The 14,196-nt window shown below is 42.0% G+C and overlaps 1 pseudogene; it reads right to left on the reverse strand.

The window, feature by feature from the left end:
- Positions 1 to 440: 440 nt before the first annotated feature.
- LOC136468557 (CRM-domain containing factor CFM3, chloroplastic/mitochondrial-like) overlaps positions 441 to 14,196 on the reverse strand; it is a 28,110-nt pseudogene continuing 14,354 nt past the window's right edge.

A 14,196-nucleotide genomic window follows, 5' to 3' on the forward strand; every position in this document is an offset into this window, starting at 1 on the left:
GGAAGAAATTGTTGTTTTGCTTGTTAGGAACTGGTGAGCTTGCAGGCTAGTATCTATTTATTAAGCTGAAAGGTGGAAAATATAGGATGAATATATGTATATTACATACTTAGTATTCGGATCTCCTTCATTTGTTATTCTGTTGACACTGATGCTTAGATGGGGGGCGAGTCATATAGGGTCTTTCAGCCCAAGTAAATTCCTGTCATGGTTGCAGAATTTTTGACATTAATTGGTCACTTTTCAAACTATTAACAACAAAGGGACGCGTACTAAAAGACAAGTGCACAGAAATCACATAATACACTTAGAAAATTTTCTCCATCATAACTTCATGGAGATCATACCAAACAAATTGTTGAGTTTTTGTCATCTTTAAATTCACAAGCCATGAATAAAAAAATGAAGGTTGAAGAGATGCAATCTGAGGTAGCAACAGACTAAAAATGTAATAGGACATATGTGTCCAGTGACTGTTTCCCAGTAACTGTGCAAAAGTCCAACACAAAAAAGAAAAAGATAGAGAATTACCGAGGAGCAGAAATGCGTTCATCCTTAGACCAAGTTTCCGAAACATGAACCTCTCTTCATCTGTTATTGTTTTAGGTCTGGAATCTTCAGTTGGCCTCAGGGCTGTCTCAACCTTTCCTAGTACCCTTTCAGCTTTCTCTATCTTTTTCTGTGCCTGTACATAAATAAAGTGAAATTGGTTTGATTCAAATCATATAACTTGCATCTTCCAGTGATACAATGCATACAAGAATTTAGCCACACAAGCTTAGATGCAACATGACCCTATATTACTTATGACAACAACAACAAAGCCTTTTAGTCCCAAGCCAGTTGGGGCCTAGATTGAAAACCCAACAAGAGACACCAACAAGAAGAGAAAAGAACACGCCCTAAACTACTTGTCATACTAAAATTATGCATCTGCACTCTGCCATATTTTGGGGGAAAATATAAGCTCTTGACGTATTTTGGACATCATGAGGCACATATAAAAAAAATGTTTCCAGAAGATAAGATAGAATCTAACGAAGTGAACTTAGACTATTCAAACTTGGTCACTTACAAGTGAGAGCTTCCACTCTAGCTTTCTTACGAGGTCAGCATGTCTTGCAGCTTCAATAGTTCTTGTCATTTTGTCCACATGATTCTCATCAAGTTTAGTTCCATATTTAGAATTAGCCTCTAGAGTCTCTCCTAGAGTACTAGCTACAGTAGGTTGTACATATGTCTCAGCACTTGAAGAAAAATAAGATGCTGCCTTTCGCCGTGCTTCCTCTTCATCTTGAAGTGACTTTGCTAATCTTTCCCTCTCTAGCAGCACCTCTGCAAGTTCTGAGGACAAGAAATCCTTCCCTCTGTAGAAGACTATAAATTCATTGTTCCTTGAAAGCATCACGCCACCTGTTAATTTCTGACGTGGATTGAAAAAAAAACATTAGCTATGAATCATTAGTTCACTACAAGACCTACCTAAAAACTTGAACAAATGGATAAGTGAAAAGAAAAATAGCAGTAGCAGATTGTTCTCTATAACAGGGAGCCAAAATGTAAACATTAACATTTTGGTTCATAATCTATGTTCCACAGGACCACAACTCTCATCGATTTAATCTTTCATAGACCCTATGAATTTTTCATGCAAAATCAGCCAACATTTTTTATTGATCAAGAGCCCAAATCAGTACATAGGTAGCATTAATGCTCATTTAGTAAGACTAAGAAATAAAATACAAACTTCAAGCTATAGAAAATGGATGAAAATGACAGTTGCAAAAGAAAACCTAGAAGGACTTTGAATCTGTATTGTGCTGTTGCTAGTGATCAATTAACATTTCTAACTAGGATACACATATTTACATATGCTACCCAAATTGTACAAATCTAACAAGAGACACTTTCTTTACTTACTTTAATATCTTCAGCCATCCTCTTACTGGTGGTAAGCTGTACTCCTCTCTTCAAAGCAACTTTAGCAATAGAACTTTTCTCCCACAACTTTACCATAGCATTAGCTAAGCCTTGGAGTTGTCTGCTTCGTCCTAACATCCATTAGTAGGGTGAAATTAATATAAGATAGTACAATGGATCGACAAGTTCATAGTTTAACTAAAGCATAAGTGCATAACAGAAGTTACCGAGAGCAAAGTGAGGAGGCAGTCCCCGGGCAAGACGGCGTAAATTGGTAGTGTCCATTCGGCTAAGAGATGGCCGGACACCATATGGCAGAACTCTGAAAGGGGGCTTGTAACCTGGCATGGTTGCAGGAAGTAAATCTGCATCTACTGGTAACGGGTCGGATCCAGGCCAGTCAGTGTATCTTGGGCCAAGTTCATCCAATAGTTTGTCAATTTCATCTTCATACTAGATTTCTGGTGCTTGTACAACTGTTTCCTCTTTTGGAGCATTAGAAACTAAAGGTCCATTGCTATCTTGTACATTGTTTGCTTTCTTAGTTGGTAGTGAGGAAGCATTAGGAGACCCTTTAATTGGGGACTTCATAGCAAGAGACTGTGAATTCTTCTTTGACCCCTTAGTGGTTTCTGGTTCATCATAATCTACTCCCCTGTACAGAGAAACAGAAGTCCCTGATCTCCATAATACTAATCCTCCTATTTTTCTCTAATCACCACCATTATAACACACAAAAAAGGAAGAAAGTATATCAGATGACAAGCACATCAAATATCTGAACAGAGATGAGTTGAGAATCAATCAAAGCCACTATATTCAACTTAGACTTTTATTATTACTTTTTTGCGCACAACTCAATTCACAATAGAATATTTTTGCGAACATTTCATAATGTTTCAAAAGCACAGTGTTTTTCAAAGATCTAATTGTACACCGAATATACTATAGTAGTTGTATCCAGATATTCCATGATATTACTTGCACTTAATACGATTTTGCTAGTATCTTTTCTCAACTGAACTTAATAATAGAAACAGAATGTAGCACTCATTTTCAAGTCAATTCTATAATGGGAAAGAACCATAATAAGTGGAATGATAGAACTTGATAATTAACATCATAAACATCAATTGTATAGAGTTTTCAAGCACTAACAAGATGCAACTCATTGGTATCCTGTCCCTCGCTAAGAGTAACTGAGTTACGAGCTATGTGGTATTCTACTTCAACAACCTAACTCAGGGAAACTAATGAACAATTGGGTACAACTGCATAGTGACAAACACATATTTCAACAGGGAGCAGTTTAGGCCTTGGGCTGATGGAGCTAACAGAGTACACACATACATACAAATAGGAGTATATGCATCCTTAAATTTGACGATTTGAAACATGAATTAAGAAGCAGCCAATGATGTACGCGTGCACCACATGAATGCGTTGATCGTGTGTGCCTACGCACGGCATGGCATGGTAGGATGACACAGCAGCGTTGCATGCCAGTCGGTTTGCCTACTGGAGGCTGGCTGGCCGGTGGCTGCTGATGCTAGTCAGATCATCATCAGTTGGTTAATTAGTACTACCCCTATGTGCATGTTTTGCCTGATTCCTCAACGAAAACCCACCCTTGATACTAGTAGTAGTATATATTACCCATTCGTTGAGCTTTAACAAATGATTCCTTAAGTAATGTTTAGTTGATTCTGTCAAAAGAAAATATACTCTTAATTTCTACCTTTTGCTTATAGCATTAAGTGATTTCCTATGTTTTCACATTGGCCGGTTTCTGCTGTTAACTATATTTGTGATATTTTCTTGAACTACTCTGTTTTCTGTTATCATGATAACTACTTCTACCACTTCCCTACTACTACTGTTACTACTTCTACTACTTCTGTCTTCTGTCAACTACTTCTACTACTTCCCTACTACTACTGTCTACTACTTCTACTTCTGTCTTCTGTCAACTACTTCTACTTCTATCAACTACTTCTACTACTTCCCTACTACTACTGTCTACTACTTCTGTCTTCTGTCAACTACTTCTACTTCTGTCTACTACTTCTATTACTTCCCTACTACTACTGTCTACTACTTCTACTGCTTCTATCTTCTCTCAACTACTTCTACTACTTCATTACTAATACTATCTACTACTTCTACTTCTATCTTCTGTCAACTACTTCTACTTCTGTCTACTACTTCTACTACTTCCCTACTACTACTGTCTAATACTTCTATTACTTCTGTCTTCCCTACTACTTCCCTACTACTACTTCTGGTCTTCTGTCTACTACTTCTACTACTTCTATGTTTGGCAGTAGCTGCTCTATTTTTTTGGCAACCAGCAGCTGCCTTTTTTGGCAAACTCTCACCTCATCTCTCCTCTTTTGCCTATGATGAAATTGTCCAACTACATATGTTTTGCCGAATCTCCCCTCTCCTCTTCTCTCCTCTCCTTTGTTTTGTCGATGATGAAATTGTCCAAGTCCATACATTATATGGAATATGAGCTGATGATCAAGAACTTGTGAGGAACTTGGCATCATTAGCAGCTGCCCCTACATTACCTTCTCCTCTCTTCTCTGTTATGATGCCTTGATACTCCAAGTTCATGATCAAATGATGATTGACATGTTTCTGAGGCCTCTACTACTGTTACTACTCATTTTTTTGATATATTATTATTTTATAGGACTACTTTGGTTTATAGACCTTTTTTATTTCTTATACCTTCTCGTGTACCTAAAGCATACTTTCTTGCATCTATTAGAACAAAGCACGAAATAATGTTGTGGACACCAGACAGTGCAGCCCGATGCCCCGAGCATGATGAGCAGCCAACCTATGAGGAGCAAGAACTAGAGGACCAGCTTACTCAGGAGCAGTTCAATAATGAGTTAGAAAAGGATCTAGAAGTCATGCTTACTCAGGAGCAGTGTGACGAGGAGGAAGGGGGGGCAGAAGGAAGAGCAGGAGAGGCTGCTGAAGGCAAAGAAGAAGAGGATGATGATGATGATGATGAGTCAGAAGAGGGATATGTAAGTCCCGAGGATCATTTCCCACGTGAAGCCAGAAGGAGGCCAACGGAGGAAGATTTGGACAAGGATTTTGACCCGAACGAGGAGGTAGGGATAAAGCCTTAGCTTGTAAATTTTGCTAAATCTTTGGTTGTGTTACCTCTGCTAACACTTTGACATGTCGTATATACAGGTCCCTCCTAAAACTCGGAAAAGATGACATCGATGTCCATGACATCTCGCTGGACAAGATGGAGTAGAGGAAAGGAGAGCAGAGGCATCAGCCACAGAGACGGACATTGAGGCCTCTGCTCCACAACCTTAAGACACAACCACGACTACCAAGCCTAAGAGGAAAACGAGGGGATAGAAAAGCAAATCAATATCCAGATAAGGCATGCTATGTGATAACGGAAGTCGGGCCAGCAGGGGAGATCCTTGAGCCAAAGGAATTAAGAGGACGATTCTGTAATGCGATTGGGGCCCTAGTTAGAGATAAATTGAACCCAGCAATCCCTAACTGGAAAGAGGTACCAGAGAAGAAAAAGGATGAACTATGGGATAGGCAGCTGAAGCTCAATTTTAGATTTCTGGAGGGTAAGCACAAATTGGTAAAAAATGCTTTTAGGATGATGGGAGAGTCATTTCGATGTTGGAGGTCGAAGCTCAACAAGAACTATATCCAAAAGGGGTTAACTCCCTTCAACGAGTTTGGCAACATAACTCCTGGTCAATGGGAGGAGCTCGTGGCTCAGAAGACTTCACCGGAGGCATTAGAGCTCAGTGCCCATAACACCGAGCTGGCGAAGAGGAACAAACACCACCATCATCTAGGCCCCAATGGCTACTATGCCAAGGAAGAGCAGTTTAGGAAGATGGACGAAGAGGCCGCAGCTGCTAGGAATATCGATGTGATGAATTTGAAGGTACGCTCAAGGAATTGGATATATGCGAGGAGTACAGAATCATCTAGCGGTAATATTAAGTTTGATAAGCCGGAGACCCAAGAGACAGTATCAAGGATAATGAAATATGCTAAAGACAAGGAGAAGGGCTCATTCAATCCTTTCAGAGAGAGGGACGAGCTTAGCCTTGGCTTGGGAAACAAGGAGCACACAGGCCGCACTAGGGGGCTAGGGAAAAGGACGACCTAAAAGCAATGATTCGAAGAGGATAGACACATGTACAAGAAACATGGCAGAGACCGGGAGAGTAATATTGAGCTCCAAGTGAAGGCTTTAGTTGTGAAGGCGTTGGAAGAGCAAGGACTATTTACAGAGCCACGTATATTAATGACGCCACCGGGAGAACTAGCATTAGTAGGCAGCCCTCCGAAAGTTCCTAGCAGCCAAGGTTCCACTACAGCCACAACCCCCATCAATCGCATACGGGAACCAACTAGTTGCACCTTGGTGTTTCTCAGTGGCCAGCAGAACATTATGATGGAGGTGGCAACGGGTGTGGCACATCCTCCCAGTGGCTTACACCACAATAATACGATACCACCAGACTACACTAGGGTCGAGGTGCATACCATGAAGCCCGAGTTCATGTAGTGGAGGATAGACTACGCAACTCCCAAGGGGCTGGTGTTACTCGGAGACGTAATGGGGCAGTTCATCCTCTGGCACAAACGAGACATTATATTGACTGCTTCTTCACCGCACCCCCTCTCCCAAATTTGGAGCGAGTTGTTGAGGTCGGGGAGATATTTTCACCGTCTCATGACCACCACATTCCTGAGATGCCACATTCTTCCCCGCCTCCTAGCGAGCATGTGCCTGATAATCCACAACCTTCTCCAGCTCGTACCGAGCAAGTGCATGATGAGATGCCACAGTCTTCTCAACAAGCACAGCCGATACATGAACAACGAGTGCCTCCTGAAGAAGGTGATGCACAAGAAGATGAGGACGTGCCTGAATGGGAACTTCGAAAGAAGCATCCAATCGTCATAAGACCAATTTATGTTCCGATGAAAGACGTCTCATCGGTGTCCAAGTGGTATTCCCATGACCAGTTCAAGCCTGAGAACCAAGTTAAAAAAGTCCCATCACGGGCTTCTGAGGAGGCCACCACTAGCAAACTCCACCAAACAACACAGCAGTATCCAAATGTTGATGCCATCAAATGGTCAAAGAATTGTCCGAAAACATATGAAAGAGGCAAGCCCTTCCTACCAAACCGGGACATCAAGCGCCTACCACTTGGAATGAGAAGGTTCCATGATTGGTACTTGCGTGTTCTCCCAATGAGCATCGACCTCATACAAGCATGCTTCCCAACTGGCACATTTGGAAGCCCAGCCGAGAAAATTGTCTTTGACTTCAATGACATACAGACATGCTTTCACCTCGGAGCAATGGAGATGAATCTAATTCGCACATGGTGCCTATAAGTCCTTGTCCTCCCGATATGATATGAATGTAATCTTTGAATTTTGTTGTAACTAACCCATGCCGTGATTTGTAGAATGCAAGTGCACATTGTAAAACAAATGCCAAGTGTGAAAGGTGGGTATATAGACCCTCAAGCTATAGCACAAACAAATTTTAATTACCCTAAATAGTGGAAAATGGATGACAAAGAGCTAGCTGCTGGAAAGACCCTTCGGGAGAAAGTGCATATCCATACGGAGAAACTAAGGGAAGAGTCCCTTAAGGTTGCGGCATACATTGCCCTGGCTTTCAAAATTCTCTAACAGCACTCTACTATATGGCTACCATACAACTTCGAGTAAGTTCAACTCTACACTTAAAGCTTTGTTCGATATATTTTATTCGATGCAAAAGAGCTTATCTAGTTCTATGATTAAATCCATGCAACAACCACTGGATTTGTATAGGTGTCAATGTCAGGAGGAGCATGGCATGGGTCTTTGATTCAATAGATAGGGACCCGGTGACATACAAAGACTTCATATCGATTCTCAAGACGTATACATATCGACAATCCTCATTAGCTTATATGTTTGTATACATACTTGTAATGTTCACTTTTAGATACTAACAAGTTGTATTTGCTATAATAATTCGAACATGGCATTTAGGTTCTATGTCACTAAACATCATGGAAGGCATGATCCAGCAAGTAGGGAAAAGCTGGCTATAAAAACACTATGTGCGGTAAGTGTAACTTACTTCTTCAGTACTCTATTACATGGCTGTCAAAAGCATTACTTAATATTTCCATATGCAAAACACACAGTGCCCCAAGCAGAAGCCTGGGAGTGTACATTGTGGATACTATGTATGTTCTATGATGAGTAACACCGGTGCCTACAGGAGATACCCCTTAAGGGTAAGTTTGAACCTCTTCACCCATAGTATAAAAACTTCGACGTACATGGTATGAAATACTAAACCGAAACTTGTTCTCTTGTAGTGGAAAGAAGAGAAAGAAATGAAAAGAGACCCATACAAGGATGACCAACTCTTAGAGCTCGTCGACGACCTTTGCAACTTCATATTGGACCAGATTATACACGTCAATGGCACCTACTATGATCGAGAGTCTGACTTAGGTAGAAATCCTCAGTACCAACACCATCGTGAGACCAAAAGGCTAGCTCAAGGCCGTTGATAACAATGTGTATGGAATTTGACATTGGTTTTACCTTGTGAATTATGTCTATTTAATGATGGATTGTATATATTCTTGTGAATTGAACTTGTAATTGTAGTTTATATAATACTCTTGTGCTTGTAGTTTATATAATACTCTTGAGCGAATGCGGTTCGAAACGTTGGTCGTGGGGCGTTCGATGGGACGTTGAGCGAACGCGGTTCGAAACGTTGATCGCTCACTCGCAACGTGAACGCGGGAATACGCGAAAACAAACAGGGCGGTTCTGGTCGAATTTGAATTGTAAATTTGATTTTTTTTGCGGGAAAATGTACTGTAGGGGTGGTTCTAGACTGAACCGCCCCTATAAATAGGTATTATACACCAACCACCCCTACAAATCGATCGATTTGTAGGGGCTGCTGATAACACCAGCCACCTCTACAAATTGATTTGTTGGGTAGAGACGGTTTGGTAGGGGTGGCTGGCTAAACCGTCCCTGCAAATGGTCTTGAGCCGCCCCTACAAATGATATATGTAGTAGTGATTAGCTGTACTGTGAATTTTAAAACAGATCTTAGCAGCTAAATAGTTATTACCTAGAACTGGAAGGGATCTAGCTAGATATATGGCTTAAGGTTGCTCGAACCATCCAAGCATTCATCTAATTCCACGAGTCGGTTGGCCCACGACGCAATGCTTTTTCATCCGTTGTATGTCTGCATCGAGTCTACGTCATGCTCATGCAAATTAAGCACGTCGTCTTCTTGCTGTGCCACTCTAGACGGCGTACCAGTTGCTGCTTAACCTGTGTAAACAAATTAGGTCATTACACTACTACAAAAAGCATTTCTAGGGGCGGCTGGTAACCCTTTGTAGGGGTAGTTTGCCCAGCCGCCCCTACGCAAGGGTCTCTACAAATCATGCATTTGTAGGGGCGGTTCCCAGGCCGCCCCTACAAATCGATTTGTAGGGGCGGCTGTAGTACCAGCCGCCCCTACAAATAGGTATTTGTAGGGGCGGTTCAATCTAGAACCGCCCCTACAGTATGTTTTCCCGCCAAAAATTCAAATTTACAATTCAAAATCACATTGCCGAACGTCCCACGACCAATGTTCCGAACCGCGTTCGCGTTGCCGAACGCCCCACGACCAACATTCTGAACCACGTTCGCGTTGCCGAACGCCCTGCGACCAGCATTCTGAACCGCGTTCGCGTTGCCGAACGCCCCACGACCAGCGTTCGCATTGCCGAACACCCCGCGACCACGACTACAAGCACAAGAGTATTCTATAAACTACAATTACAAGTCCAATTCACAAGAATATATACAATCCATCATTAAATATATAAATTCCATACACATTGTTATCAACGTCCTGGAGCTAGCCTTTTAGTCTCACGAAGGTGTTGGTACTGAGGATTTGTACCTAACTCAGACTCTCGGTCATGGTAGGTACCTCTGACGTGTACAATCTGGTCCAATATGAAGTTCCAAAGGTCGCTGATGAGCTCTAAGAGTTGGTCATCCTTGTATGGGTCTCTTTTCATTCCTTTCTCTTCTCTCCACTACAAGAGAACAAGTTTTGGTTTAGTATTTCATACCATTTACGAAGTTTTTATACTACGGGTGAAGAGGTTCAAACTTACCCTTAAGGGGTGTCTCCTGTAGGCACCGGTGTTACTCATTATAGAACATATATAGTATCCACAATGTACACTCCCAGGCTTCTGCTTGGGGCACTGTGTGTTTTACATATGAAAATGTTAAGTAATGCTTTTGACAGCCATGTAATGGAGTACTGAAGAAGTAAGTTACACTTACCGTACATAGTGTTTTTATAGCTAGCTTTTCCTTCCTTGCTGGATCATGCCTTCCATGATGATTAGTGACATAGAACCTAAATGCCCTGTTTGAATTATTTTAGCAAATACAACTTGTTAGTATCCAAAAATGAACGTTACAAGTATGTATACAAACATATAAGCTAATGAGGATTATCGATATGTATACGTCTTGAGAATCGATATGAAGTCTTTGTGTGTCACCATGTCCTTATCTAATGAATCAAAGACCCATGCCATGCTCCTCCCGACATCGACGGCTATACAAATCTAGTGGTTGCTGCATGGATTTAATCATAGAACTAGATAAGCTCTTTTGCATCGAATAAAATATATCGAACAAAGCTTTAAGTATAGAGTGAGCTTACTCGAAGTTGTATGGTAGCCATATAGTAGAGTGTTGTTGGAGATTTTTGAAAGCCAGGGCAATGTATGCCGTAACCTTAAGGGACTCTTCCCTTAGTTTCGCCGTACGGATGTGCTCTTTCTCCCGAAGAGTCTTTGCAGCAGCTAGCTCTTTGGCATCTAGTGTCCACCATTTAGGGTAATTGAAATTTGTTTGGGCTATAGCTTGAGGGTCCACATACCCGGCTTTCACACTTGGCATTTGTTTGACAATGTGCACTTGCATTCTACAAATCATGGCGTGGGTTAGTTATAACAAAATTCAAAGATTACATTCATATCATATCATATCAAGAGGACAAGGACTTACAGGCACCACGTGCAAATTAGATTCATCTCCATTTCTCCCAGGTGAAAGCATGTTTGCATGTCATTGAAGTCAAAGACAATTTTCTCGGCTGGGCTTCCAAATGTGCCGGTGGGGAAGCATGCTTGTATGATATCTATGCTCGTTGGGAGAACACGCAAGTACCAATCATGGAACCTTCTCATTCCAAGTGGTAGGCGCTGGATGTCCCAGTTTGGTAGGAAGGGCTTGCCTCTTTCATATGTTTTCGGGCAATCCTTTGACCATTCGATGGCATCAACATTTGGATACTACTTTGCAATTTGGTGGAGTTTGCTAGTGGCGGCCTCCTCAGAACCCTGTGATGGGACTTTTTTAACTTGGTTCTTAGGCTTGAACTGGTCATAGGAATACCACTTGGACACCGATGAGACGTCTTTGATTAGAACATAAACTGGCCTTATGGTGATTGGATGCTTCTTTAGAAGTTCCCATTCAGGCATGTCCTCATCTTCTTGTGCTACAGCTTCTTCAAGAGGCACTCGTTGTTCATGTATCGGCTGTGCTTATTGAGAAGATTGTGGTATCTCATGATGCACTTGCTTGGTACAAGCTAGAGAAGGTTGTGGCATCTCATCAGGCACATGCTCGCTAGGAGGAGGGGAAGAATGTGGCATCTCAGGAATGTGGGGGTCACGAGACAGTGAAAATATCTCCCCAACCTCAACAACTCACTCCAAATTTGGGAGAGGGGGAGGCGGCGAAGAAGCAGTCAATATAATGTCCCATTTGTGCCAGAGGATGAACTACCCCATAACGTCTCTAAGTAACACTAGCCCCTCGGGAGTTACATAGTCTATCCTCCACTGCATGAACTCGGGCTTCACTATATGCACCTCGACCCTAGTGTTGTGCAGAGGTATCTTATTATTGTGGTGTAAGCCACCGGGAGGATGTGCCACACCCGTTGCCACCTCCATCACAGTGTTCTGCCGGCCGCTGAGAAACACTAAGGTGCAACTAGTTGGTTCCCGTATGCGATCGACTGGGGTTGTGGCTGCAGTGGAACCTTGGCTGCTAGGAACTTTCGGAGGGCTGCCAACTAATGCCAGTTCTCCCAGTGGCATCACTAATATCCGTAGCTCTATAGACAGTCCTTGCTCCTCCAGCGCCTTCACAACTAGAGCCTTCACTTGGAGCTCAAGACTAGTCTCCCGGTCTCAGCCATGTTTCTTGTATATGTGCCTGTCCTCTTCAAATCCTTGCTTCCAGGTCGTCCTTTTCCCTAGCCCCCTGGTTTGGCCTGTGTGCTCCTTATTTCCTAAGCCAAGACTAAGCTCATCTCTCTCTCTGGAAGGATTGAATGAGCCCTTCTCCTTGTCTTCAGCATATTCCAGGGCGCCCTTTTCCCTAGCCCTGCTCCTTGTTTTCCCTAGTAGAGTGTAGCAGTAGAGTGGTAGTAGTGGAGTAAGAGCAGCAGCCACTTAGGAGTAGTAGTAGGAGCATCACTGAAAGAAGAGCAGCAGTAGGAGTAGCAAGTACAGGGAGAAGGAGTAATAGGAGTAGTAAGAGGAGGAGTAGTAGGAGTAGTAAGAGGAGTAGTAGTAGGAGTAGTAAGAGGAGGAGTAGTAGTAGGAGGAGTGGTAGGAGGAGGAGTAGTAGTAGTAGCAGCAGCAGCCACTACACATCAGCAGTATATAAGCAAAAAAATAGAGAAGGAGTAGTAGTAGGAGCAGGAGGAGTACTAGTAGGAGTAGTGGTAGGAGTAGTAGTAGTATTAGTAAGTAGTAGTAGTAGCAACAGCCACTACACACCAACAGTATATAAGCAAAAAAATAGAGAAGGAGTGGTAGTAGTAGAGTAAGAGCAACAGCCACTTAGGAGTAGCAAGTAGTAGTAGTAAGTAGAAAGTAGTAGAGTAGAGTAAGTGTAGCAGTAGAGTGGTAGTAGTGGAGTAAGAGCAGCAGCCACTTAGGAGTAGTAGTAGGAGCATCACTGAAAGAAGAGCAGCAGTAGGAGTAGCAAGTACAGGGAGGAGGAGTAATAGGAGTAGTAAGAGGAGGAGGAGGAGTAGTAGTAGTAGTAGTAGGAGGAGTGGTAGGAGGAGGAGGAGTAGTAGTAGTAGCAGCAGTAGCCACTACACACCAGCAGTATATAAGCAAAAAAATAGAGGAGTAGTAGTAGGAGCAGGAGGAGTACTAGTAGGAGTAGTGGTAGGAGTAGGAGTAGGAGTAGTAGTAGTAGCAACAACCACTACACACCAGCAATATATAAGCAAAAAACAGAGAAGGAGTGGTAGTAGTAGAGTAAGAGCAGCAGCCACTTAGGAGTAGCAAGTAGTAGTAGTAAGTAGAAAGTAGTAGAGTAATACATGTGCTATGTGGAAAGTAGTAGAGTAATACACGGTGGAGACAGCACGTGTCCACAGAGCCGGCCAGCTCTGTGGACAGCATATATGTCCACAATATCAAACAATGAAGCAGTAAGTAATACATGTGCTAAAATTAAGATCATTTAAGATCATTTATGGTCCCAAAATTATGTTTGAAGTTCTCATATTTTAAAATTCAGTTTTTTAAATTGTCAAAACGATATTTATTGATTAGTTAACCATGCTTAGAAAAAGAATTTAACGTATCATTTTCTCTAGATTCTCAACTGTACTCTTGGAATATTGTTGGAATAGATTGGAAATATCCAGAAGCTTATGCATGGAGACCTCATCGTCATCTATGGATATGTGTCCTGGGACATGGCAAAATTTAAAGCATTTCGACAAAGATGAGACTAAAAGAATTACTAACAACTATAGCACTTGTATTGGAGAAGGTGGCTTTGGGAAAGTCTACAAAGGGGACCTTCTGGACGAATACGATCAAGTTGCAGTGAAGGAATATATTCGTAAAGACTTAAGAGAAGAGTTCATGGAAGAAGTAAGGATTCATAGTAAAATGAAGCACAAGAACACAAATACGGTAGTTGGAAGCATGAATTACATGGATCCTGAATATCTCCGTATAGGATGTCTTACCCCAAAGAGTGATGTCTATAGTTTCAGAATAGTTCTCTTGGAACTAATAGCTACAAAAAGGGCAAAGTAGGGTGATGTTTACCTAGTTGGAACTTTTGCCGACGCAAAGTCAAGGGATTTGA

The sequence above is a fragment of the Miscanthus floridulus genome, chromosome 8 (assembly GCF_019320115.1).
Source record: "Miscanthus floridulus cultivar M001 chromosome 8, ASM1932011v1, whole genome shotgun sequence".
Lineage (NCBI taxonomy): Eukaryota > Viridiplantae > Streptophyta > Magnoliopsida > Poales > Poaceae > Miscanthus > Miscanthus floridulus.